General features: G+C 43.6%; 1 long non-coding RNA gene across 2 annotated transcripts; it reads left to right on the forward strand.

Moving 5' to 3' along the window:
• Nucleotides 1-290: 290 nt before the first annotated feature.
• Nucleotides 291-25,029, forward strand: LOC128311273 (uncharacterized). Of its 2 annotated transcripts, XR_008289572.1 has the most exons (4): nucleotides 291-3,013; nucleotides 10,676-11,834; nucleotides 21,421-21,644; nucleotides 23,450-25,029. It is a non-coding gene; the product is annotated as an uncharacterized LOC128311273 (long non-coding RNA). The 2 variants fall into 2 exon arrangements; XR_008289573.1 differs by lacking the exons at nucleotides 291-3,013; nucleotides 10,676-11,834 and adding an exon at nucleotides 12,366-15,619.
• The last annotated feature ends 246 nt before the right edge of the window (nucleotides 25,030-25,275 follow it).

Genomic DNA, 25,275 nt, shown 5'->3' on the forward strand with positions numbered 1-25,275 from the left:
CTCTCAAAAATAAGTAAACATTAAAAAAAATTTTTTTTAAAACAACCCAATTAAAATGTCAAAAAGGTTAGAATAGAGATTTCACCAAAGAAGATCTATGAATGATCAATAAGCATATGCATAGATGCTTAACATCATTAGTCACTGGGGAAATGGAAATTAAAACCACAGTGAGATACCACTGCATACCTATTAGAATGGCTAAAATTGAGAAGACTGACCATATTCAATGTTGGTGAGGATGTGGGGGAACTGGAACTCTCATACACTTCTGGTGGGAATGTAAAATGGTTCAATACTTTGCAAAAAGTATTTGACAGTTTCCTAAAAGTTAAACCATATACCTGCCATATGACCCAGCCACTTACTTCTGGAGAAAAGAAAGAACATGTCCACAGAATGATTTGTACACAAATGTTCATAGCAGCTTTATTTGTAATAGCACAAAATTGAAAACAGCCACATGTCCATCAACAAGCGAATGAAAAAAAAAATGGTGGTATATTCTTACATAGTGTCACTTCTGCCATGCTGTAAGCCTGCCCAGATTCAAGGGAAGGGAACACAGACCACACCTCTCACTGCCAGGAGTGTCAGAGTCACAATGTAAGAAGGACATGTACAATGAGAGAGATTGTTGAACATGCCACAGTGTCTGATGTATGTTCCCTCGGAAATGCTAACTCTTTTTAAAGACCTATGCCACATGTCAAACTGCAAACACAAAGAATCATTGTCCCATAGCTTGGTACAGTGCTCATGTTTCTTGAAAGCCCACTAACTAGAACAATTCTGCCTCTACTTAATGAAAGCTCATTTCTGAGAGGCAATAGAATGTGTTTTATCATAAACTAAGTGTTCTTTAAGAACTTCCTGAGCTCAAAGAAATGCAGTACAAGATTGTGGCTTGAGGGTCAGATGTGAAAATTGTAGTTAGCTTAGGTCAACACTTATGGATACTCTTTTTGATAGAGTATTTCTGGTTGCCAATCATGTCTGAGCACAGACACAGATATTGCACAACTGACTCCAGAAATTGGGCTCATGTGGCTGTGAAACTAGCTCCTCAATTGGAAAATGGTAGAGAAAAAGAAATTTAACCTTCCTTTTCAATAGGGACTGGTAACCAAGTGGCCTCAGATGATGCATAAAAATCTCGATTTTACCAAACAATACCTGCCAATCATGTAGTAGGATTGATAGGTTTAGCAAGTCAACATTCTGCAACATCCCTAACTCAGGCAATAGTTATCAATGGTGCTAAAAGCATTAGGTGTATGGTTGATGGGAGATTGTATGTTCATATAAAGCCAAAGTGAGGCTGTACAGATTACTTCCTAGGTGCAAGGGAAACAATGTAACTCTCCCATCGTAGGATCAGAAAGTTATCACCTTCATCCAGTGGTTGATCTTAGCATCAATAATGGTAGGTCGACCAGATGGTACCTGTTTCCTGATGGGATACAGAGGTGAAGTAAACATTACCTATGATGTATAGCCAAACTTGACTCCATGAAACTTTAATTTTTAGTTGATAAGCAATATGGAAAACAGGGGAGCAAACTAATTAACAAGTATCCAGAAAAATCCAAAAAATGCCATGGCCCATAGTGCATCTAGCCTGGTCTAGTTGATAGGACAGGTTGTAAAGAAAAAAGAAACTGTTTTCAGTTTGGAAGAGAAAACTGTTATTATAAAGCAATTATAATAGTTATAACCATTATAAAACGATTACATATTGATTAAACCAGATTTCAGGGATGACTGAAGAAATCTGAATATGGATTGGTATTAGTCAAGATAAAACTTCATTTATATGGAAAAGTAGGAATCGTCAAATAAAAAAAAAGCCAGGTTATAAAATAGCATGTACAATATGGTCTGATTTTTGGTACGAAAAATACAGAGATATACACATGCGAATGGATTGTCTGCACTGGAACACTTAGGAGAATAAAGGGGGTGCTCTTGCCACTTATGCTCGGACAACTGGGTCTCCCAGGTGAGCCAGGAAGCATGGCCTGTCGACAAGCAGCTGTTCTCAAACATCGGGCAAGCAGCAGTGTGACAGAATTGCCTGGGGGGTCGGGGTGGTAGTGGAGGGAGGCATGTGTCAGGAGGACTCCTAGGCCCCATCCCCGGAGATTCTGACTCAGTAGGTCTGGAATGGGCCCAACAACTGGCCTTTTTCCTAAGTGCCCAGGTTATTCTGCTGCTGGAAATGGTGAAGGAACGGAGCTTGCCCCACAGCAGTTTTGGTTGACATCACCACCAGGCAGGGACTGGCTGATCTTTGTGGAAATGTTTAACTGAATTTTTCTTTCTTTCCTTCTTCCCTTCCTTCCTCCCTTCCTCCTTTCTTCTCTCACTTCCTTTTTTCCTTTCTTTCTTAGTGAATCACTGGGATATCTATCAAATGGCCATTAAAGGAGACAGGAAAACACATTGGTTAGAAATGACGATAGAACTAGTTTGAGTACCAGCTGTAGTACTTATTAGCTGTATGATATTAGGTATGCTTCTTAACATCTCTGTTTTCTCGTAGGTAAAACAGGAATAGTGATAGGGTTGTTATGTGGGTTAAACAAGATAATACATTTATAGCACATAGTAAGTCTCAGTAAACAGTAGCGATGCACGTCATCACTATTACCGTTATGAACAAGCCGCAAATGCACTGTGCTAACCTTGGAAGTGCTGCCCATGCTATCTTCTGCCTTTCAGATAGTGTTTCCTGGAAAGCAAAACGAACACCTCTTCCCATTCTTGCTTGATGAATAGCTTATTGCCGCACATCTGTTCCCTGGCAGCCCCTGAGAAGTCTGTGGGACAGTTGAGCCTGAGTCTTTGGGGGATGGGAGACCTACACGGCACATCTGCTTCAATGTTTTGCTCTGAAGTCTCGGGCGTGGTTACCATGGAATGGAAAACTGACGACAGGGACTAGAAGAAGGTTCTCCAGTCTTTGGAACTCAACTTGTCCTTTCTGACTACATTTTGTTTCTTACCCAAGGTAAGTCTAAGGAGGCAGGATTTTCTCGGCCACGTGATTATTGCTGCCTACTAAGGGAAGGTGATTTCTTTTTAAAGATTCCTGCTGTTTTCTTAGAGGGTAGACACTTCTGTCTCTGCAGAGGCTGTGCTCCATTATTTTTTTTTATTTATTTTTTTACATTTTATTTATTTATTATTATTTTTTTAATTAAAAAAATTTTTTTAATGTTTATTTATTTTTGAAACAGAGAGAGACAGAGCATGAACAGGGGAGGGGCAGAGAGAGGGAGACACAGAATCTGAAACAGGCTGCAGGTTCTGAGCGGTCAGCACAGAGCCCGACGCAGGGCTCGAACTCACGGACCGTGAGATCATGACCTGAGCCAAAGTCGGACGCTTAACTGACCAAGCCACCCAGGCGCCCCACATTTTATTTATTTTTGAGAGAGAGAGACAGAGCACAAGTGGGGGAGAGGCAGAGAGAGAGGGAGACACAGAATCCGAAGCAGGCTCCAGGCTCTAAGCCATCAGCACAGAGCCCGATGCGGGGCTCGAACTTACAAACCGTTAGATCATGACCTGAGCCGAAGTTGGACGCTTAACCGACTGAGCCACGCAGGTGCCCCGGCTGTGCTCCATTATTGAAGTTCCTGGGTTTGTTTCTTTCATTCTGAGACAGGAAGCAGAACATCCATAGGAAACAAGTAGCAGTTCGGTCTCCATTTGGACTCATTTGGTGGGGAGAGGGAAGAGGGTTGGTTTTTATTTTATTTTATTTTATTTTATTTTATTTTATTTTATTTATTTTTAATTTTTTTTAACATTTATTTATTTTTGAGACAGAGAGAGACAGAGCATGAACGGGGGAGGGTCAGAGAGAGGGAGACACAGAATCTGAAACAGGCTCCAGGCTCTGAGCTGTCAGCACAGAGCCCGACGCGGGGCTCGAACTCACGGACCGCGAGATTGTGACCTGAGCCGAAGTCAGCCGCTCAACCGACTGAGCCACCCAGGCGCCCCTTATTTTATTTTATTTTATTTTATTTTATTTATTTGTTTGTTTGTTTTCTTTGTTTTTTTGTACCTCTTTTCTATCACATTACCACCTACATTTTTTCAAGAGACATCATTTGACATATGGTCTGATAAAATATTTGAAATAGGAATTGTCCTGAAAACCCCAAGGCTTCTGGTTACTGTGTGTCCTACCTCCCAAAGGGGTCTGACCAGCTTTGTTCAAAGACATGTGAGGGATCAGAAAGGGCGCCCCAGGTATGTCCTACTTTACATTATGTAGGGCCCAGGGGCAATTTTACCCTGAAGCTAAAGAAAATTAATCTTCAGCACCCCTCACTTTCCAGGGCCTGGCCTCTTCTAAGGCACAAGGAGGGGACCTAGTGATGCGTTCCTGCGTTTGTATAAATAGCAAAAAATAAGATTTTTTTGCATTGTTTCCCATTCAAGATGATCTTAAAATTTTTTATAAGCTGTAGGCCCTGCAAATCTGGATCCATTCTTGACAAGGGTTTCCTCTCTGTCCACGCCTGGTGGATTTCACCCTTATATAACCAGAGAGTGAACAGCTCCAGCTGCAGGCCAGGGCACATTGGAATGCCAGGGATCATGAGGAACATGAGGAGAGAGGCGCATTCACCACCCAGTTCACTGCTGGATGCGGAGAAGACTGCAAACTGGAACCAGAGCAGAAGTGGGAGAAATGAACTATAGACTCAGTCTCTGGTAGAAGGAGTTCCCTTTTCAGAGCGGTGGGTAGCAAGTGGCACTAGTCAGTTACCTGTTTCAAAGTCTTGGAGAAACATTAATAAGCTACTTTCCAATCTGCCTCAAATAAAAGTACCATTGCCTGTGCGCTGAACCATCCTCACCCCCAAGCCCTGGAGGGGCTGTGCTGTGCAGGGGAGGGAGTCATCGATCAGTCCGAGCCCCAGGTGCTCTGCTGAGTGGCCATGGGACTTTGGCAAGTTTTTAATCCCTTGGAGCCTCACTTTGTTCATTATTTATTTATTTATTTATTTAACTTTATTTTTTATTTTTTAAAATTTACATCTAAATCAGTTAGCGTATAGTGAAGCAATGATTTCAGGAGTAGATTCCTTAATGCCCCTTACCCATTTAGCCCATCCCCCCTCCCACAACCCCTACAGCAACCCTCAGTTTGTTCTCCATATTTATGAGTCTCTTCTGTTTTGTACCCCCTCCCTGTTTTTATATTATCTTTGTTTCCCTTCCCTTAGGTTCATCTGTCTTGTCTCTTAAAGTCCTCATATGAGTGAAGTCATATGATTTTTGTCTTTCTCTGACTAATTTCACTTAGCATAGTACCCTCCAGTTCCATCCACATAGTTGCAAATGGCAAGATTTCATTCTTTTTGATTGCTGAGTAGTACTCCATTGTATATATATACCATATCTTCTTTATCCATTCGTCCGTTGATGGACATTTGGGCCCTTTCGATACTTTGGCTATTGTTGATAGTGCTGCTATAAACATGGGGGTGCATGTGTCCCTTCGAAACAGCACACCTGTATCCCGTGGATAAATGCCTAGGAGTGCAATTGCTGGGTCGTAGGGTAGTTCTATTTTTAGTCTTTTGAGGAACCTCCATACTGTTTTCCAGAGTGGCTTCACCAGCTTGCATTGCCACCAACAATGCAAAAGAGATCCTCTTTCTCCGCATCCTCGCCAACATCTGTTGTTGCCTGAGTTGTTAATGTTACCCATTCTGACAGGTGTGAGGTGGTATCTCATGGTTTTGATTTGTATTTCCCTGATGATGAGTGATGTTGAGCATTTTTTCATGTGTCGGTTGGCCATCTGGATGTCTTCTTTGGAGAAGTGTCTATTCCTATCTTTTGCCCATTTCTTCATTGGATTATTTGTTTTTTTGGGTGTTGAGTTTGATAAGTTCTTTGTAGATTTTGGATACTAACCCTTTATCTGATATGTTGTTTGCAAATATCTTCTCCCTTTCTGTTGGCTGCCTTTTAGTTTTGCTGATTGTTTCCTTCGCTGTGCAGAAGCTTTTTAATTTGATGAGGTCCCAGTAGTTCATTTTTGCTTTTGTTTCCCTTGCCTCCGGAGGTGTGTTGAGTAAGACGTTGCTGCGGGCAAGATCAAAGAGGTTTTTGCCTGCTTTCTCCTCGAGGATTTTGATGGCTTCCTGTCTTACATTTAGGTCTTTCATCCATTTTGAGTTTATTTTTGTGTATGGGGTAAGAAAGTGGTCCCGATTCATTCTTCTGCATGTTGCTGTCCAGTTTTCCCAGCATCACTTGCTGAAGAGACTGTCTTTATTCCGTTGGATATTCTTTCCTGCTTTGTCAAAAATTAGTTGGCAAAGTGAGGCTCCAAGGGATTAGTTTGTGGGTCCATTTCTGGGTTCTCTATTCTGTTCCATTGATCTGAGTGTCTGTTCTTGTGCCAGTACCATACTGTCTTGATGATTACAGTTTTGTAGTATAGCTTGAAGTCTGGGATTGTGATGCCTCCTGCTTTGGTTTTCTTTTTCAAGATTGTTCTGGCTCTTTGGGGTCTTTTCTGGTTCCATACAAATTTTAGGATTGTTTGTTCTAGCTCTGTGAAGAATGCTGGTGTTACTTTGACAGGGATTGCATTGAATATGTAGATTACTTTGGGTAGTATCGACATTTTAACAATATTTGTTCTTCCTATTCAGGAGCATAGAATTTTTTTCCATTTCTTTGTGTCTTCTTCAATTTCTTTCATCAGTTTTCTATAGTTTTCAGTGTATAGATTTTTCACCTCTTTGGTTAGATTTATGGTTTTTGGTGCAACTCAGTATTGTATGGTTTTTGGTGCAACTGTAAATGGGATTGATTCCTTGATTTCTCTTTCTGTCCTTTCATTGTTGGTATATAGGAATGCAACCGATTTCTGTGCATTGATTTTATCCTGCAACTTTGCTGAATTCATGAATCAGTTCTAACAGTTGTTTGGTGGAATCTTTTGAGTTTGCCATATAGAGTATCATGTCATCTGTGAAGAGTGAAAGTTTGACCTCCTCCTGGCCGATTTGGATGCCTTTTATTTCTTTGTGTTGTCTGATTGCAGAGGCTAAGACTTCCAATATTATGTTGAATAACAGTGGCAAGAGTGGACATCCCTGTCTTATTCCTGACCTTAGGGGAAAGCTCTCCGTTTTTCCCCATTGAGGGTGATATTAGCTATGGGTCGTTCATATATGGCTTTTATGATCTCAAGGTATGATCCTTCCATCCCTACTGTCTTGAGGGTTTTTATCAAGAAACGTTGCTGTATTTTGTCAAATACTTTCTCTGCATCTATTGAGAGGATCATATGGTTCTTTTCCTTTCTTTTATTGATGTGATGAATCATGTTAATGGTTTTGCAGATATTGAACCAGCCCTGCATCTCAGGTATAAATCCCACTTGGTCGTGGTGAATAATTTTTTTAATGTATTGTTGGATCCGGTTGGCTAATACCTTGTTGAGGATTTTTGCATCCATGTTCACCAGGGAAATTGGTCTATAGTTCTCCTTTTTAGTGGGGTCTCTGTCTGGTTTTGGAATCAAGGTAATGCTGGCTTCATAGAAAGTTTGGAAGTTTTCCTTCCATTTCTATTTTTTGGAACAGTTTCAAGAGAATAGGTGTTAACTCTTCCTTAAATGTTTGGTAGAATTTCCCTGGAAAACCATCTGGTCCTGGACTCTTGTTTTTTGCAGATTTTTGATTACTAATTCAATTTCCTTACTGGTTATGGGTCTGTTCAAATTTTCTATTTCTTCCTGTTTCAGTTTTGGTAGTGTATATGTTTCTAGGAATTTGTCCATTTCTTCCAGATTACCCATTTGATTGGCATATAATTGCTCATAATATTCGCTTATTATTGTTTTTATTTCTGTTGTGTTGTTTGTGATCTCTCCTCTTTCATTCTTGATTTTACTTATTTGGGTCCTCTCCTTTTTCTTCTTGATCAAACTGGCTAGTGGCTTATCAATTTTGTTAATTCTTTCAAAGAACCAGCTTCTGGTTTCATTGATCTGTTCTACTGTTTTGTTTTGGTTTTTTTGGTTTTGATAACATTAATTTCTGCTCTAATCTTTATTATTTCCTGTCTTCTGCTGGTTCTGGGTTTTATTTGCTGTTCTTTTTCCAGCTCTTTAAGCTTTAAGGTAAGGTTGTGTATCTGAGATCTTTCTTCCTTCTTTAGGAAGGCCTGGATTGCTATATACTTTCCTCCTATGACCGCCTTTGCTGCGGCCCAGAGGTTTTGGGTTGTGGCTATCATTTTCATTGACTTCCATATACTTTTTAATTTCCTCTTTAACTGCTTAGTTAGCCCATTCATTCTTTAGTAGGATGTTCTTCAGTCTCCAAGTATTTGTTACCTTTCCAAATTTTTTCTTGTGGTTGATTTCGAGTTTCATAGCATTGTGGTCTGAAAATATGCACAGTATGATCTCGATCTTTTTGTACTTACTTAGGGCTGATTTTTGTCCCAGTATATGGTCTATTCTGGAGAACATCCCATGTGCACCGGAGAAGAATGTATATTCTGCTGCTTTAGGATGAAATGTTCTGAATATATCTGTTAAGTCCATCTGGTCCAGTGTGTCATTCAAAGCCATTGTTTCCTTGTTGATTTTTTGATTAGATGATCTGTCCATTGCTGTGAGTGGGGTTTTGAAGTCTCCTACTATTATGGTATTACTATCGATGAGTTTCTTTATGTTTGTGATTAATTGATTTATATATTTCGGTGCTCTCACATTTGGCGCATAAATGTTCACAATTGTTAGGTCTTCTTGGTCGATAGACCCCTTGATTATGATATAATGCCCTTCTGCATCTCTTGATACAGTCTTTATTTTAAAGTCTAGATTGTCTGATATAAGCATGGCTACTCCGGCTTTCTTTTGTTGACTATTAGCATGATAGATGGTTCTCCATCCCCTTATTTTCAGTCTGTAGGTGTCTCTAGGTCTAAAGTGGGTCTTTTGTAAACAGCATATAGATGGATCTTGTTTTCTTATCCATTCTGTTACCCTGTGTCTTTTGATTGGAACATTGAGTCCATTGACGTTTAGAGTGCTGAAAGATATGAATTTATTGCCATTATGATGCTTGTAGCGTTGGAGTTTCTGGTGGTGTTCTTTGGTCCTTTCTAATCTTTTGTTGCTTTTGGTATATATATTTTCATCTTTTCTTCCCTCAGAGAGTCCCCCTTAAGGTTTCTTGCAGGGCTGGTTCAGTGGTCACAAACTCCTTTAATTTTTGTTTGTCTGGGAAACTTTTTATCTCTCCTTCTATTTTGAATGACAGCCTTGCCGGATAAAGAATTCTTGGCTGCATATTTTTCTGATTCAGCACATTGAATATATCCCGCCACTCCTCTCTGGGCTGCCAAGTTTCTGTGGATGGGTCTGCTGTAAACCTCATCTGTCTTCCCTTGTAGGTTAGGGACTTTTTTTCCCTTGCTGCTTTCATGATTCTCTCCTTGCCTGAGTATTTTGTGAATTTCACTATGATATGCCTTGCTGATGGTCGGTTTTTTTGAATCTAATGGGAGTCTTCTGTGCCTCCTGGATTTTGATGTCTGTGTCTTTCCCCAGGTTAGGAAAGTTTTCCACTATTATTTGCTCACATAACCCTTCTACCCCTGTTTCTCTCTCTTCCTCCTCTGGGACCCCTATGATTCTGATGTTGTTCCTTTTTAATGAGTCACTGATTTCTCTAATTCTTAAATCGTGCTCTTTTGCCTTAGTCTCCCTCTTTTTTTCTGCTTCGTTATTCTCTATAAGTTTGTCCTCTACATCGCTGATTCTCTGTTCTGCCTCATCCATCCTTGCTGCCACTGCATCCATCCATGATTGCAGCTGTTATAGCATTTTTAATTTCATTCTGGCTATTTTTTACTTCTTTTATCTCTACAGAAAGGGATTCTAATCTATTTTCGACTCCAGCTAGTATTCTTATTATTGTGATTGTAAATTCTGGTTCAGACATCTTGCTGGTATCTGTGTTGGTTAAATCCCTGGCTGTTGTTTCTTTGTGCTCTTTCTTTTGGGATGAGTCCCTTCATTTTGTCATTTTGAAGGGAGAAAAAGAATTAATGAGGTAGAAAAATTGAAATTAAAAAAAATGAAAATTAAACACACACACACACACACACACACACACACACACACAAATCCAATAGATGATGCTAGATCTTAGGTGTGTTTTGGTCTGGGTGTTGAAAGTGGTTTGACAGATTAGAGAAATGAAAAAAAAAGGGGGGGGAAGGAAATCGTTTGAGAATTTGAAAAAATGAATACACTAAAGTAGACTAAAATGAGATGATGTGGGTAAAATAGAATTTGAAAAATATACACAAAAGTAGAGAATATAGTAGAAAAAAATTAAAAATATTTTTAATAAAAATTAAAAAGAAATATGAATTTTTTCATTTTCTGTATTTAAGAGAAAAGAAAAGAAATGAAAAAGAGAAAAAAGAAAAAAGAAATTGAAAATTTGAAAAAGTGAATACACTGTAGTAGACTGAAATAAAATATGGGAGTAAGATAGAATTTGAAAAAATTACATAAAAGCAAAGTGTATAGTAATAAAAGTTAAATAAAAATATTTTTAAAAGAAATTGAAAGTAAAAATGAATTTTTTCTCTTTCTGCATTCAAGAAAAGAAAGGAAATGAAAAAGAAAAAGAGAAAAAGAAAGAAAAAAAGGAAATTGTTTAAAAATTTGAAAAGGTGAGTACACTGAAGTAGACTAAAATAAAATGATGCAAGTAAAGTAGAATTTGAAAAAATTTACACAAAAGTAAAAAATATAGTAATAAAAATTAAAGACAGATATTTTTAATAAAAATTGAAAATAAAAATGAGTTTTTTCTCTTTCTGTATTCAAGAAAAAGAAAAGAATTGTAAAAGAGAAAAAGGAGAAAGAGAAAAAAAAGAAAAAAAATTGAATAGATGAACCTGCTAACAGATTGAAGTAGGACTGAAATTGTTTCATTTTCCCCTAGAGGTCAGTCCATGTAGCTGTTTATAGTCCATAAATTAGCCGGCAGTGAGGCTTGTGTTCTTGAAGAACAAAGTTGGCCCAAGTGGGAGGGGCTCGGTGTAACAGCTCCACTCTCCACTAGATGGCGCTGCTAGCCTACTGGGGTGGATTGTTGCTGTGCTCGTAGGTGCGCATGCGCGTGCGCATGCGCATGCGCAGGAGCCGTGAAAAATGGCGCCACCCAGCCAGCCAGTCTGTTCTCCCGGATCAGCAATTGTGCACCGGTTCTCTGTCTTCAGCTCTTGTCCACTCCCCGCTTTTTCACTCTCCATGATTCAGGCCCCAGGCAGTACCTCTCTCCCAAGTTTTGTCTCAGATGTGGCTGTTTTCCCTGGCCCCTTACTTCTGAAGGACTGCGGCTTTGACCCGGTCCGCCCTTCTGCGGGAGGGTCTCACCGAACAATGGCTGAATGAGCAATGGCCAAATGTCGGCTGCACCCAGGAACGCTTGCCGGACCCTGCGGTTGCCGGTGCCCCGAGACTGCGGCCCCGTGCCAGCCCGCCCCCAAAAAAGATCGCGAGACAGTGTAGCATCAGTGTTTCAGGGATTATGGAAAATTGCAACACACATCTGGCACCAGGCTTTACCCTCAATGACCTTGCCGCAGCACCAGCGAATGTGGCTGCCTTCCGGGGTCTGCTGGGACCAGGTGGCTTCAACAGTCTCTACCAAATGTCCTTCCAGCGGTGGAACCGCTTTTCCCGTGTGGCCCGAGAACCTCCCGGACCCCACTCCGTTCCTGGGGATTCACCTTTCCCACCAGAGCACCGCCAGGTATCGAGCTGCGGAGTTGCAACCTTTGCGCTCCCCTTGTTTACAGTCTTAGTGGAATTTAAACTCTCCCCTCTCTCCTGTCTCCCTTTTTAGTTTAGTCCCTGCGGCTGTTTCCAATTTTCCACTTTCTCTCCAGCTGCTTTTGGGGAGGGGTGCTTTTCCCGTATGCTGCCCCCTCCCCAGACTCTGTCCTCTCTCCACCCACAAAAGGAGTTCCCTACCTTTCACGGCTTCTCGCTCCCCAAGTTCAGCTCTTCATGTTGCGTGCCTGCTGAATTCTGTGGTTCAGGTTGTGCAGATTGTTGTGTTAATCTTCCAATCAGTTTTCTAGGTGTGTATGATGGTTTAGTGTTGGTCTGGCTGTATTTCATGGACACGAGACACACAAAAAGCTTCCATGCTGTTCCGCCCTCTTGGCTGCTCCCTATTTATTATTTTTTAATGTTTATTTTTGAGAGACAGAGATGGAGCATGAGTGGGGGAAGGGCAGAGAGAGAGGAGAGACATGGAATCTGAAGCTGTCAGCACAGAGCCTGACGTGGGGCTCGAACCCACAAACCGTGGGACCATGACCTGAGCCGGAGGCAGGTACCCAACCCACTGAACCATCCAGGTGCCCCATTTTGTTCATCTTTTAAAACAAAGGTGTTTGAATAGGCACCCTTGCTCTGAAAATGGAATTATTTTGTGGTGCAGAGGTTTGAACTTAAATGATTGCTGTAGTGATACAAGGGCGTTTCCACGGGAAAGTCTGATGCACGTGTTGGGAAGGAGATTGACATATGGAGAAAAATTGGACCATATGGGATTAGGAAATTAAAAATTATCTCCTCCTGCTCAGTAAACGTGCCAAATATGAGCCTGTCATCCTAAGAACGGTCTTCCTTTTAGCAAAAGAAGACATTACGAACATTTCCAAAATTAAAAGAATATTCATGTCATGTCAAATGTGTGATGTGTGTAGGCAATGATGTGTTAGGTTCTAGGAAGAAAATTTGTATTTCAGACACAGTCCTTGTTAATTAAGAGATTAAAACTAAATAAGACTAGCCCAGATGTAACAATCAGCAAACAAAGCTGATGAGAGAGAACCATACCCCATGGTTAACGCTGGACTGATTTAATAAATTATGGTACATCCATTCTATGGAATATTATGCAATCATCAAATGAAATGAACCACACATTTATATGTATTGACTTGGAAAGGTGTAGAAGACATTTTGTTAAGTGCAGATAAGCAAGTGGTAAAATAACATGAAGAACATGATCGCGCTTTTGTCAAAAGCAAAAGTGAGACTCTAAATAGGCAGTTCTGTTTGTAGAAGCATAGAAGGGTGGAATGATCTGATAAGCTAACCTCAGCTCCTTTAAGAGCGTAGGATCGGGCAGAGGAGGAAGGAAGCATTTTAAAAAGTCTTTCTGTAACTCAGTATGTTTCCATTGTTACAGTGAGTGGGTATTACAATTTTTTTAAAGTGCTTTTGTAAAGCACAAAAATGGCATAACCTTTGTCTCCCAATCTGTGGATGTATATTGGGTCATATAATGGTTCTTTCACTCTGCAGTACTCCCAGCTCCCACTGGATCTTGCCCAGTGATTTCCAAGCCAGCCCTCTCCTTAGCACAACATCCAGGCAGGTGTCCTCCCCGAGGGCACGCTCTCTGTGCTGGGGATCTGCCAGGGATACAAGGTAGCAGCACGTTCCCTCAGATTCCCAAACCCCAGCAGCACCTTGGCTCTTCAGGAAGGAGGAATCCCTTTCCTCCCCTCCCCAGTCACTCTCAGCTGTTGTGGGGGGGGGGGGGGGGCTGGTGGTCACATGAGTGGCCCTGCTGGGGCTCCCTGTGCACATCAGCATTTCCAGGCTGGTCTCCAAAAATGCCTGCACCCCTCTACATGGGTTCAGCCTCCGTGGGCATATCTACATGTCTACAGGGAGTGCTAAGTTGTATGTTGGAGGCAGAAACTCAGTGAAGGGAGAGACCTAGGGTCCAGACAGGATTGTGGGGAGGGGACATCAAATGTGGGAACTGTAACACCAGCAATATGGAGAAAGTGGAACGAGAGAAGAGAAAGGCAGCCGGCCTCACACTACTGACTAGTCTGTGGTACGCTCTTGTTAAATAAACATAGACAATCTCACAGAACACCTGTGTCAGACAAGGCCACTCTAACTGTGGTGGCTTAAGACAAAAACAAGACCCATCTGTAACTGTGATCACATCTGACCACGATCAAAAGCAAGAAATTGTCCAGGTCACAAAAGTGACCACCAAACATGCCTCTATTCATAGGTTATATGAGTGCCTGCTGCTTCTTCATCAGTTACACCTGTAGGCTCGCTTCCTGCGCCTGCCTTCTAGATAAGAATTAAGGTACCAATCATAGCATCGCCTCTGCTTGACAGCATCCTATCCCAAGCAGAGCCCCACTTCCTTGAAGCCTCTCCAGAATCATGGAACACAGTCCCAAATCCTGTCATAAGCTCCTTTTTACACCCTCTTACTGAGGCTTGCAGTCGCCTTCACTGTGACGAGTCCCGAAGTCCCAGGTGACCATAGGCGGGTCCTGGTAGCTCTTGGTTGGAGGGCAATGACAAAGGGCAGGATCCCAGGTGGGGCAGTCGGTGCCATCGAAGGCAGAGACCTAAGGGTTTTCGCCCTGCCATTTATTTTCCCAGTTGTGAGAGGTCAATTACACCATTGCACCTTCTGTGTTTATTCATTGCCTGAACGAGCCAGGTTTGTGAGCGCCTTTCAGAGAACCATCTGACTGTGGCCGAGATGTCTCTGGAGAGTACTAGGTGAGGATGTGTCGGTTAGGTGGGGACAGATGAAGGAATGTTTGAATTCCGGGGTGCTTTACCAATCTGTATTCTACCCTCATGGGCAACTGGTGTTGAGGGTGTGGACTTCAGGATCGGTCCTGGCTGATGTGTGACCTACAAGGTGCATGGCCTGGAGCAAGTTTCTTAACCTTTCTGAGCTACAGAGCCTGCATCTTAGGAACGAAGAGATTATCACTTACCTCACAGGCTTAAATAGAGCATGGAAATCCCTGGTACATAGGGCAGCGGGGACTCACCACATATGCCATTTTTTCCCCTCCCCATTAAGCAATGGACAGCCACTGTAGATTCCTGGAAGAGGAGCGGCCCCAGGAGAGTAGGAATTCTAGGAAGATAGAGCTGATGGTGGTGTGGGAGACGACCTGAGTGGGGAGGGTGCAGGCAGACCCTGGGGATGCTGGGACACCCCAGCTCACACGGCACTTGCAGATCACTGCAGGGATCGCACCAGGTTCTCACAAGCAACACAACTGTCCCGCGTGGACATGGGCAAAGAAGGAATGATGGAGGCATGCCACGCAGTGTGTCTGACGACAAGTCGTAGTGGGATAGGATAGAAGGAAGAAATGTTAACTTTAGCAACACTTCTCGAAAGGCAGCCAAACTCTGAGATGCTTGAGGCAGCAAGAGGAACGGATTCCTTCAGGGTGCAGTGGTCAGCAAAGAGATGCTCATTTCTTCTTTCTTTAAAATTAATTAATTAATTAATTAGAACATTTATTCATTTTTAAGACGAAGAGAGAGAGCACATAAGGGAGAAGAGCAGAGAGACAGAGATGCAGAATCTGAAGCAGGCTCCTGACTCTGAGCTGTCAGCACAGAGCCCGACGCGGGGCCTGACCCCACGAACTGTGAGATTGCGCCCTGAGCCGAAGCCAGACGCCCAACCTACTGAGCCACCCAGGCGTCCCAAGAGATGCCCATTTCTAACAAGTAAGTCCAGGGGCCATAACATCTTCCAGTTGTGGATTGTTGCCATGGCTTTGCAGTGACGCAGAGAGAGTTTGCTTCAAATCCACAGGATGATGCTGTGCGCTGAAGGTTGGCTTGGGCCTTTGTCTCACGTATGACTGTTGAGCAAGCAAGGCAGACCACTCCACTTTAGCCCAACGGCAGATGACTCCCAGGAGGAGAAAACAGATGACTGACGGCAAGAGCTACATCTTGCAACCACTCTTTCCTCGCCAGCTCCACCTCTAGTCGTTCTTAAATTTTATAGTTAATAGTACCCCAGGGAGACTTCAAGCTGCTCTGTTCCTCACGTAGCAAGGAACTTTGGCACCTGGCATGTTTGTGTTAAGTAAGCAAATGAACAAAACCCCAGGCGATTTGTGACTGTAAGTTAGCTGCAGATGGTGTGAGAGCCAAGTCAAGGTCACAGCAAGTTGCCCCAGTGATTTGAATCATAAAGTCAATCAACATTTGTCGGGCTCCTACTTTCTCTAAGGTTGGGCCCCGAGGAAGCTGCAGATGAGCGGGCCCATCTCCTCCTTCACAGAGTCTGTCATGGAGTGAGGAGGCTAACGAGTAAACCAGTGGAGCACAAGGGCATAGGAAATGCACCTACGCCATCATGGTAACGTGGAGAAGGGGAAGATTACATTTTACCAGAAGGATCAAGATTTTAAAAGAAGAAAAGGATTCTGATAATTCTTGATCTCAGCCTCAGCTCATCTGCCAACAGCCATAGATATAACAGTCACCTCCTTGCCCCTCTCCTGGAGGTGTGTGAGGTTCCTGGACCCTACAAGACTCTACTGTCCTGGACCTTTATGCCTCTGGCTTGCACGATTGACAGAAGGCAGGATTCAGGGGAGAGTAAGCTGCTGCTCAGCTCTATTCATCCCTCAGGAGTCTCATCCTCAAGGTGCAGAGGCCCTAGGAATTGGAGACCTATCCTATGGGGCTCTTGGAATCCCAACCCAGATACTGGAGAATAATGTCCAGGAAAAGGTGTAATAGTGCTGACTGAAAGAGAATGGAGGAAATCGGGAAGTATATACCTAGGCCTAGACACTCTCTCTGCTTGATATGATATGGTTACATTTTTTCCTGTTTTGAGAATAAGTGGAAGACAGATGCCGACTTTATAAATATAACAAGAGAAGAGCACCACGATTTGTATACCAGTGTCGATTCAGTGAGCGAATCCACTCAGCTTCTTAAACTACAAACTGGGATACTGTATGTGTGTGGGTGTGCGTATGTGTGTGTGTTCCTGGATTCCCTCACACTTTAGTTGTAGTGTCCTCCTTTGTAGAATGGGTATATTCCCAACCGCATAGGTTCGTGAGGATTAAATAGCCTTTTTTTTTGTGAGACCCCCTTATTAACAGTAATATCGACACTACTCACAAAGTCTGAGACACCCTGACGTTGGCTACTGTTAGTAAGTATACTGGAAAATAAGATAACCCTTTCCAGAGAAACTCAAAACCGTCCCAAAGCGCAGCGTGATCCTGCCTCTTATCACGTCAGCGTTGTCTGTCGGTCAATTAGTGTGTAGTGACAGTGGGGCTGAGTTTCAAAAAGATACAGTTGAATGAGGACCTTATTATTTGCCCTCCTTTCTTCTGTCTCAAAGGGCTCTCAGTGTAAGGAGTTTTAGGCAGATGTATTACCTGTGTATGTTAAATCGATGGTTGAAAATGTTAACATAGTTACAAAGTGCTTTGAAGAAAAAAAAATTCGGTCTATTTTCAGTGTGAAAGTGACATTGGTACTGTATAAGAAACACTCTAGGCAGACAATGGTTTAATCCCTGAAGTATTGGGTGTATATCCTAAAACCTTCAAGTGTCTGGAGAAGTGGTTTCCTTCTTAAAATGGACCATATCCTGCTCTGCGTGCCAGAAATCTGACTGTGTAATTAGGAGACCTCTCCTTCCCTGACTGTGATAATTCAGCCTGTGCTGGGTTTCCATGGATAAACAAGGAGCCCCTGGATTCTCACCAGGCGGGAGCCAGCGGCTGAAGGCAATGTTCCTTCCTTGGAGAGGGCACATCTTTTTTGAGAAGTGAAATACTTTTTAGCCAAACAACAACAACAACAACAACAACAACAACAAAAACCCAAACCTGTTGCTCCAAAGTTTTCATTACTGACTCAGTATTCAGTTAGAATTTCTGTGGCAAATGCTGGTGTGGAAGAGACACTCAGTGTCAGGGGAAATCGCAGACTGATGAATACAACAGATGATGCATGGAGGCAATATTAAATAAATATTGAACTTTAAGAAATACCGTGTGATAGTCAAGTGTGTAGGAACGAAATAATAGGAGATCTGGGGTTTGCTTTAGAATAACCCAGCTGACTGCGGGAGGGGACATGGGGTACAGAATGAACAGAATTGTCCATGTGTTGATAATTATTGAAACTAGGTGATAGGGCCATGGGGGTTCATTATATTATTTTCTCTAGTTTTATAAACAATTGAAAATCTCCATATGAAAAGCTAACAAAGGGCGCCTGGGTGGCTCAATCGGTTAAGCAAGCATTCGACTTTGGCTCAGGTCATTATCTCACAGTTGGTGAGTCTGAAATGACTCTTCTGCTGTCAGCATGGAGCCTGCTTCAGATCCTCTGTCCCCGCTCCTCTGCCCTTCCCCTGCTCGTGCTCTCTCTCTGTCTCTCTCAAAAATAAGTAAATAAAACTTAAAAAAAAAAAAAAAAGCCCCGGGGGCACCTGGGTGGCTTAGTTGGTTGAGCATCCGACTACAACTCAGGTCATGATCTCCCTGGTTTGTGAGTTCGAGCCCCACATCAGCCTGTCAGCACAGAGCACACTTCCGATCATCTCAAAATAAATGTCTCAAAATCCGATCATCTCAAAAATAAATATTTAAAAAAAAAAGAAAAAAAAAAGCCCCAAAAGTGTGGCTTTCTCGTTTGAATGAAAGATGTTTTTAAAAATTAATAATTCATAGATGTTGCATACTGAAATATACAATATAGCTAACATTACATTATTGGTGTTATGTTAGGCATTTGTATAATATTACATATATACCTATAACTTCATATATATTATGTACATATAGAATAATATAATTTATAGATATACACATATGCTTTTATATGTACATATATTATTTAATATGTACATATATTAAGTACCCACACATACATACATAGTGTATCAATTCATGCAATTCCTGTTAACAACTCCATGTGTGAGTTCTATGTAAATTACCTGCATTTGCAGATGAGGCAACGGGATATGGAGATTAGTTCACAAGGTCAATAAGTAGGATTCCAACGCATTTTGATTCTGGAACCCATACTCCTTCTTAAACAGAGCCCACTATTGCTGTTCGTATCCATGCTATTCTGTACTATCACATTGTTATCAACAACTTTCCTTACCACAGTTTATTTTTATTTTTATTTTTGGATGTATAAATCTTATAAATTATAATAAATTATAATTTATTTATTTTTTGATTTACATCCAAGTTAGCATACAGTGCAGCAATGATTTCAGGAGTCGATTCCTTAATGCCCCTTACCCATTTAGCCCACCCCCCTCCCACAACCCCTCCCGTAACCCTCAGTTTGTTCTCCATATTTATGAGTCTCTTCTGCTTTGTCCCCCTCCCTGTTTTTATATTATTTTTGTTTCCCTTCCCTTAGGTTCATCTGTCTTGTCTCTTAAAGTCCTCATATGAGTGAAGTCATATGATTTTTGTCTTTCTCTAATTTCACTTAGCATAATACCCTCCAGTTCCATCCATGTAGTTGCACATGGCAAGATTTCATTCTTTTTGATTGCCGAGTAATACTCCATTGAATATATATACCACATCTTCTTTATCCATTCATCCATCGATGGACATTTGGGGTCTTTCCATACTTTGGCTATTGTCAATAGTGCTGCTATAAACATTGGGGTGCATGTGTCCCTTTGAAACAGCACACCTGTATCCCATGGATAAATGCCTAGGAGTGCAATTGCTGGGTCGTAGGGTAGCTCTATTTTTTAGTTTTTTGAGGAACCTCCATACTGTTTTCCGGAGTGGCTGCACCAGTTTGCATTCCCACCAGCAGTGCAAAAGAGATCCTCTTTCCCCACATCCTCGCCAACATCTGTTGTTGTTAATGTTAGCCATTCTGACAGGTGTGAGGTGGTATCTCATTGTGGTTTTGATTTGTATTTCCCTGATGATGAGTGATGTTGAGCATTTTTTCATGTGTCGGTTGGCCATCTGGATGTCTTCTTTGGAGAAGTGTCTATTCCTATCTTTTGCCCATTTCTTCATTGGATTATTTGTTTTTTTGGGTGTTGAGTTTGATAAGTTCTTTGTAGATTTTGGATACTAACCCTTTATCTGATATGTTGTTTGCAAATATCTTCTCCCTTTCTGTTGGTTGCCTTTTAGTTTTGCTGATTGTTTCCTTCGCCGTGCAGAAGCTTTTTAATTTGATGAGGTCCCAGTAGTTCATTTTTGCTGTTGTTTCCCTTGCCTCTGGAGGTGTGTTGAGTAAGACGTTGCTGTGGGCAAGATCAAAGAGGTTTTTGCCTGCTTTCTCCTCGAGGATTTTGATGGCTTCCTGTCTTACATTTAGGTCTTTCATCCATTTTGAGTTTATTTTTGTGTATGGGGTAAGAAAGTGGTCCAGGTTCATTCTTCTGCATGTCGCTGTCCAGTTTTCCCGGCATCACTTGCTGAAGAGACTGTCTTTATTCCGTTGGATATTCTTTCCTGCTTTGTCAAAAATTAGTTGGCAAAGTGAGGCTCCAAGGGATTAGTTTGTGGGTCCATTTCTGGGTTCTCTATTCTGTTCCATTGATCTGAGTGTCTGTTCTTGTGCCAGTACCATACTGTCTTGATGATTACAGTTTTGTAGTATAGCTTGAAGTCTGGGATTGTGAGGCCTCCAGCTTTGGTTTTCTTTTTCAAGATTGCTTTGGCTCTTTGGAGTCTTTTTGGTTCCACACAAATTTTAGGATTGTTTGTTCTAGCTCTGTGAAGAATACTGGTGTTATTTTGACAGGAATTGCTATTTTTTATTTTTAAATTGATGTGAGTGGTGGATGGGGTGGGAAGATTTTTTTTTTTTTATAAGACTGTTCAGGAATTCTGCTGGAACTGCCTGTCCCCCTTGGCTCCAGGCACAGAGCTGGTGTGACCCAGGAGTGAGGTCGGGCGACTTGGCTCAGAGACGTCCTTGGTCCTAGGTTCCCTTAACCACCTGCCACCCAGGAGCGGCGCGCTGACAGCCGAGTGCGCCACCTGGTGACCAGAAGCCCCTCAACAGGCTTCTCCAGGGCGCTGGGAGCCTGTGGGGTGGGATGCGCGGCCCCGAGCGGGCGGACCTGGCACTGCAGCCCATAGGGCCCCCTCCCGCCCTCCGGTGGGGACGAAGCAGAGGTGTGTCCGAGTCCTTGCGTGACAAGCCCAGGGCAGATGGACCCCTGCCTGATGCGTCTTGTCGGGCGGCGGGAGGGCGAGCTGTCCGGGCCAGGGGAGACTCAGGATTCCCTCCAGGGGCCTGCCTTCGCAGCCCCAGCCAGGGCTAGAACCTGTCCCACCTTCGAGAAAGTGGGAATTAAGTTGAGAACAGGGTGCTTTTGCCTAAGAGTTCTTTTTAACATTTCCAAGTACTTAAAATTCATGTATTTATGTACACAGACATAAGTATATTTCTGTGTATCCTTGCCTCTTACCAGAAAGGGCATTAAAGTTGGAATGGTGTCACAGACTGTTCTTCTTTCCTCCCAACAGTCACCTTAGGTTTGTGAAGAACAAAATGCTGGCCCCGGGGAGCCAACGCAGAGTAAACAGTCCTGTCCAGAAGGCATGGAAGGGCATCTGGCCACGGCCTTGAGGACCCCGGGCACAAGTTCTGAGACACCCTGAGGCCTGCAGACAAGCCCTTCCTCCTGGAGCTGGAGGAAGATGGCTCAGCTCTAGAGCCAGAAGAGTACTTGAGGGCCTGGCAGAGGACACAGTGCTCGGTAAGGTGCAGCCCCCATTCCCGCAGGGACCCAGGCCCCGACTGTCCCTCTCTCCGCCAAGAAGCTCAGGGAGGCCCGTGTAACCCACTACCTGCCCAAGGTGGATCTGCAGGACTTCCTTGGCCACTTGAACCTGAAGGCAGTTCTCTATGGCATGTGCTCTCTTTCCTGCGGTCCGCGCCGTTCCGGGGCTGAGCACTTGCTGACGGGAGTTCTTTGCCGGATCCCTTCAATATGCAGGGCACAGGACACGAGCTGTGTGGGAGCCATTTCCTATGCTGGCAGCTCCTGTACCAGCAGAGCCAAGGGAAAAGCAACCGACGAGGGAAGGGGGGTGATGTCACACTTAGACTCCGACTGTAATGGAAGGCTGTGGCCCCTGGGTACCGGTGCAGTGTTGACATGGTAACAGAAGTGAGAGAACCTACAGATTAATGGTAGAGTAGGGGTTCCTTAGTCATCCTTCCTCTTGGACTTCTCCTCCTGATGCCAAACTTTGCAGGATCTAGGGTTAGCTTTTTTTTTTTTTTTTTTAGGAAAAAGTTGTTCCTCATAGCCCATGAGTTCAAGAGGAGCCAATAGAGAAAGTGGTTCAAAAGGCAAATGCAATGTTGGCTTACATTAGTAAGCAGCACCAGGCTGTGGGCTATAGGCATCCTGCTGGAGTGCACTTAACTCCTTGTTGACTGTTGGCTGTTACTCTGTTGGAAGGAGATAGAGATGGCTAGATCTCAGCCAGCCCTCATGGCTGGGCAAGCCTCAAGCACTCCTTTCCCCTGGGACTAGATCTAGGCCCAAGGCCAGTGAGAAGCCTCTCTGGGCCCCTTTATCTGGCCTTTTTCCTTGGTTGATGAGAAGGCCCGGCTAGAGGGACCGCAGCCCTTCTTGGCCTGGAGTACACCTGTAGGCGAACCATTCCATATCTGCTTTGCCTGGCTTCCCCTGGATCCTGTTAGCAAAGGCACCTTCCCTTCCCACACAGGAGGCAAACCCTGGTCCTTTCGACAAGACCAGAGGCGTGTGCTTGCAGGAGATAGAGATGCTAACAAGGAGAATGGAAGAAGCCAGAAGAATGTTTGCTTGATTCCGTACCCTTTTCCAAGTAGTAGCTTCCTTCTCTTCTAGGCGGATTAAAGGAGCCTTGAGCTTTCCCTTGTGGCTAAAGTGTGCTACGACTCTGGTCAAACCATCTCTGAAAGGATGCATTGTAGGTTAACGTATAGCTAATGGGGGGGGGGGGGGGTGTGGAGCATCATAGAGACAGGCCTGGGAACCAAGAGAGGATTGGAGGAACTAAGGATATTTGGTTTAGGATAAAGATGATCTGCAAGGACCAATCTCTGTTTAAATATTTAGAACATGGAAGAGAAGGTATTTATTCTGTGGAGGATAAGAGGGCAAAATTGGGATCAAGGAGCAAGTTAGTAGGAAGCAGATTTTGGCCTCAGTATTCAAACTACCCCCCCCCCCACACCCCCCATCACGGAGATATTCAAGCAGGTGCTGCTGACCATGTGGAGGTGCTCTGGGAAGAAACATCCTGGCTGCAAAGTTGCCCATTCCCACCATCCCTTGTCGCAGGCTTTCCAGAGCAGCCTTATTTTCAATATTCACCTGTGATGATACACAGTGACATGTCCCCGGAAACTCCAATATGTCCACATTCACTCCACACCCTCTTGAAGACATCTTGCCCTTGGAAATAGAATGAGGATGTTCTATCCTGACTTGTGGTTCATAAACCATGGGCCAGGTGTTAGAGTTTCCTCCACCTCTGAAGGTCTGTACCTCCACATTTATCACAGGCGATGAAGTAAACACTTTAGATCACCTGGGGACATCGTGGCAGAATGGGAGCCAGAACCAAGGATCTGACTCCTCTTTGGACGTGAGTTGAGACTCTTACAAGTTCTGCCTCGAAGGGGGCTGGCTTCCCATGGTAAGATAAAAGAATCCTCTCTTGGTTTGGAATCAGCTTTCCCAGTTTTGCTCCACCCACTCCATTCCGCAGGTCTCCCCTCCCACCCCCTCCTCCCTTTCACACATCTCCATAGTGACGGTTTTCATCTCTCATTCGGGATGCCCCTGGTACAGTGTGAGATGAGGCACAGCTCGCTTCAGGGTTGAGCTGGTGTTTTTCCGGAGACGAACTGTCATCTGTGTGTGTATCCACCTCTGGCAGGGACACACCCTGGTGTAATCTAACGTCCCTGCTCTGGTTGTATATCTGGAGAGTCTGCTATTGCCTTAGAGTCTGTGAGTCCTTGAGGGCAAGGGACAAGGACTCATTACTCTAAATCTCCAGGCAGCTAATAAGGTGTTACCCGCTGTGGACATTTGATAGATGGTTGGCATTTACTTCTCTTCTTCTGAAGATTCCATCATCCAGGGAGATAGTTTCACCTGTCGCTTCCCTTCTAAGCTCAGCTTTGGGAGATAAGGCTTCAGAAGGGAAGTGTGTCTTCCCACATATGGCTCTGTTTTAAACTTAATGTATTTATTTGAGTACCTAGATACCATGGTGATCGGTGCTGTAGGAAGAGAGAGAAAGAGCAGGGAGGCGGAACAGAGAGAGGGAGCAGCCCAAACACCAGGGGGCTGGAAGCAATGTTTTGTGACACCGCTGTTTATCTTGAGCCGGCAGTATTATTTATCACGTCCTCCGTGCACACATCTCTCCCCTGGGAGCGTACACGCTGCTTGTTTCTTAGGCACTTATGTTCTCTGGGCCTCGAGAGGAGGAGACATGTTGCCTTTGGCATGTAAAGGTACACATCACTGTCACCGCTTCTGACGTTTGTATGTCATTGGACCCTGTTCGGTGCACGTTCATGCACCCTACTTCCCTCCTGTAAGCCTGTGTCAGGCCAGATTGGATTCACCCTATTTTTTGATGAATTTGAGATTCAGAGACTAACTTGTCCAAAGGCACTCGACAAGTGAGTGCTCAGAGCTAAAAGCCACCTGTTTCCTAGAGCAAAGCCCCTTATGCTACGATCGGGCTGTGCAGCGGTGGGAATTCATGGCAGGCGGGACAGACCTGGTGCATTTGGGGCAGGGTCCAGGCTGGAGTGAGCTGCGTGGAGTGTGGTCCAAGTCACAGAGAAACAGCTAGAGCTTCTGCATGGAGCCCACAAAAAAAATGGGGCATTGGCTGCAGAAGGAATTTTGCTGATTTTATGTCTTGAGACAAAAGAAAGTGTAAAGTGTAAATGCACCCTGTGTCCAGACTGACAGCCATTGCAAAGAGCTCCCTGCAGCACAAGTGAACTTTGGTGTTTCTGCTTATCTGCCTGGACTAACCCAAACCTGGTCCCGAGACTGGTGCATGGCTGCTGGCATCCTTCCTCAAGGCAGACTAAGATGAATGAGACCCAAGATAGAATCCTGGGGGGGTGGGGGGTGGTGAGCATGCGCCAGCCTCATTTCTATGGCCCCTTCATGCGTGTCTAAATGGTGCTACTACAAGTCCCATAACTTTTTGTCACAGGCCTTTATCTCTGCTGGGCTCACCACCCAGTGCCCTCTGCTCCCGCCCTCCCACCTGGCCAGTAGTTTCTTTTTTTTCTTTTTTAATTTTTATTTATTTATTTTGAGAGAGAAAGAGAGAGAGAGAGAGAGAGAGAGAGAG

The sequence above is a fragment of the Acinonyx jubatus genome, chromosome A3 (assembly GCF_027475565.1).
Source record: "Acinonyx jubatus isolate Ajub_Pintada_27869175 chromosome A3, VMU_Ajub_asm_v1.0, whole genome shotgun sequence".
In the NCBI taxonomy this organism is placed as follows: Eukaryota; Metazoa; Chordata; class Mammalia; order Carnivora; family Felidae; genus Acinonyx; species Acinonyx jubatus.